The sequence below is a fragment of the Triticum aestivum genome, chromosome 7B, assembly GCF_018294505.1.
Source record: "Triticum aestivum cultivar Chinese Spring chromosome 7B, IWGSC CS RefSeq v2.1, whole genome shotgun sequence".
Lineage (NCBI taxonomy): Eukaryota > Viridiplantae > Streptophyta > Magnoliopsida > Poales > Poaceae > Triticum > Triticum aestivum.
The window spans coordinates 76,900,723-76,903,892 of NC_057813.1; the positions used below are offsets into that span (position 1 = coordinate 76,900,723).

At 41.7% G+C, this 3,170-nt stretch overlaps 1 long non-coding RNA gene across 1 annotated transcript; it reads left to right on the plus strand.

Moving 5' to 3' along the window:
* Positions 1-1,332: 1,332 nt before the first annotated feature.
* Positions 1,333-1,973, plus strand: LOC123158920 (uncharacterized). The gene is made up of 3 exons (XR_006479397.1): positions 1,333-1,484; positions 1,591-1,796; positions 1,902-1,973. It is a non-coding gene; the product is annotated as an uncharacterized lncRNA (long non-coding RNA).
* The last annotated feature ends 1,197 nt before the right edge of the window (positions 1,974-3,170 follow it).

The window sequence follows — 3,170 nt, forward strand, 5'->3', positions numbered from 1 at the left end:
TATATGAATTAGTAGTTTGGAATGCAATTTGATGGTCAGTGAATTAACTTGGATGACATAATCATTTGAAATCCTTTCAAGTTGAGGATTGGTGCCGCTGCTCCAGGACTCACTATAGAGCGGCTAGATTGGTGCATGCTAATGTCCAAGGTCCCTCCCATGTATGCGCAAGGAGATTATTTCCATAGCATGATTATTATCCTTCCAAATAGTTCTTCTCTTGTCGCAGTACAATGGTCCACACGAAGATACAAAGGCGTACGCTGAATGGCTCAGGAGAGACCGTCACTTCTCTGATATACTCGTCCAGATTTTGCCACCGTTAAGCCGGCATGCTTTTCATTGGCTCAAACTGCAGTACAAAGTATTACTTGTTCAGGTAAGTAATTCCTATTCTTAGCTGCATAGGAAACAAAGTTCAGTACATTCACACATGTAGAGGGTGATCTTCTCAATCTACTAAGTGATAACCATCCAAGTTACTGGCTACATGTCAAGATAATAATTGAATATATGTTGTCCCTGAGTTCTACTCATAAGTCTAAATGGTGAAAAAACATAGGAACGGACATGTGACTATCCAAGAGTTAAGAAGATAATAACTGTCATACTATGTACAAAATTTCATCTCGAAACCTCGTATTTCTTACAACTCATGCGACAAATTCATCCTTGAGCTTCTTTTGATAATATGCATGGAGGCAAGCCTCCTAGCTCTTTTTCCAAGTTAAATGGTGGAATTAACTTGGTTATCCTTGGATTTCTGTTGAAACTAGTGTGCTTTCTACCCCCATTGCGCTCTTAATTTGTTTTCTAATAATGTTGGGCCAAGGCCTTTGACTAAACTAGTCGGCTAAAACTCTAAAAGTAAGTTTAACCAATATCTGCGCTGTAAATTTCATGAACGGCATGTAGTTCAGAGAGGAATTCTTGAGGAGTTTACATGCTTCATAACTATCGCTCTTTCTCTGTTCAAGATGTTGAAAGTGCAAGGTTACACATAAAATACATGAACTGTGGCCATGAAGTGTCATATAGACTATGAGTCTACAACAATGTTTTCATAAAGTGTCCTGTTCTTGCTTGATAATGATCGATCTTGCTCTGTTTAAGATATGATAAGGAAGTGTCCAGTTAAAAAAATGCTGAAACTGCAAGGTCACACACTGAAGACATGGGCTGCCGTAACAAAGTGTCATATTTAGTTCAAGTGCACAACAATCTTTTCAAGTGTTATCCTGTGCGACAGTTATGCAGTCATTTCATCATTGAAGCATTGATTTTTTTTGGTAGGCTCAAGAAAACATTTTCCGATGACGTGATAACATTTGACCCTGCATGCATGACCAATTTGTATGCCATGCCTTTTGGCTTATTTATTGGTGTGAATAATCATTTCCAGAGTTTGATACTTGCTGGAACGCTTGTCCATGATGAAACTGCAGAGAATGACGGGTGACTCTGCGTGCAAAATATACTTACATGTAAGATAGTCATTATGTTGCTGTTGTTGGCAGGGTAGTATTGATGTCCTTATATAATATAATTGCGGGGGTGACTGGTGGATGCTGATTTTTTGTGATTCGACAGACCAGAAACCGAGCTATGGAACTGGCGATCGAGAGCATAATGCCGGATATTACACACCGAGGATGATGCTGAGCCCACAAATTTTCATGGTAGCAACGAAGATGGTTTCGATACATTGGTGACAAATGACATCGTCTCGGCGAGGCCAAGCAAGGTGGAAGAGCCACGGGTAGCTATGACATGAAGTGCAGCAAGCGGTTCAGATGGTACGTGCCTTCATGATGGTCGTGATGACCATGTTTTCCTAATGAATACTTTACAATTGGATTTTCTATATTAATGTTTTGAATTGTGGGTGCTGCCCCGCACAGATATGGAACTGACATAGCTCAAGGAGCAGACGATATCAGCAGTAGGCCATGCGGGAGAACTGAGCGTCGCAGGTGCGAGCCTGGACACACATTTAGAGCTTCATCAGGTTAGTTCAAAAGAAAAAAAATATGAGGCTCTGGTCGATAGTTGTGCATTTGTATGAAAGCATGCCGTACTAACAATGTTGTGTCACTGACATGGGCAGAGGTTGGAGGGGGCTCAAGCCAAGAAGGGCGAGGTATTGGTGGAAATGTTGAAGGTGCACATATTTTTCGTAAAGTTTAATAATTTAGCATGGGGTAACGGGTGGCTGGGTGGGTGTTTTTTCGCATGCGTGGTAAAGCGTTGGGTAAGCCTCTGTGGCATATCTTGTTATTAAGCGGCACATTCTAATAGCAATATTTGATAAGCACCTCAGTCATAAATGTGGGGAAATCCTGATTAGGGTTATGATGATTCTTTATAGTTCTATCGGTAGAAGAGTACATTTTCAAATAGTATTGCTTCTTGGATGTCCTGCTAAACTTGTGCTGACTCAGTTTTGTGTCTCGGCAGTGCACCCAAACGTCCCAGGAGAGCATGGAAAGAACACACTGCCACGCGGAAGTGAGCATTCCCAGACAGAAAATGTTGGGGATTAAAGGGCGAGGAGTAAGTCAAGTTTTCACATTTGTAATGAGACACACACTCCACATAAGTATGGACGTATGCTGACCATCTTTTACCGCTGCCATCTCCTGTTGGTGCTCTCACAGGCACATGCAGGGTATCTAGCCGGATGGCTAGGAATTGGGTTGAGGGTTGAAGTGAAAGGGGAGATGGGTGATAAGTTTCCAAAAAGGTTGGGCTTAAACACGATGAACCTAATGTTAGGAATGTGCTTCATTTCTAAAACAAGATGCTGGGCTGCAAAAAGATCGGACCTTGACAAGTAAGTAAATTCGTAAGGCTTGTCCCTGTCTTAAATTGACGTATGGCCACACAACGACATAACAAATAAATGTGGGGTCATTGTTCATGGGATATGGTCCAAACTCATCACATAAACCTTGCTCATTGTCCAGGCACTGAATTTCAAATTCAGTTTGTGCAGCATTGGAAGTTGTAGCATTCCACCAAAACTGATGCTCGTGACAAGCCATCGCTTAAATTCATCAAAGGACTGCATAACTTCTACGGCATGCTTAACAGATATACGTCAGCCGCCGTCTCCCCCTCACAGTTGCCTTCGTCAGACATATGCTTCCTGTAAGAAATTAAACATTTAG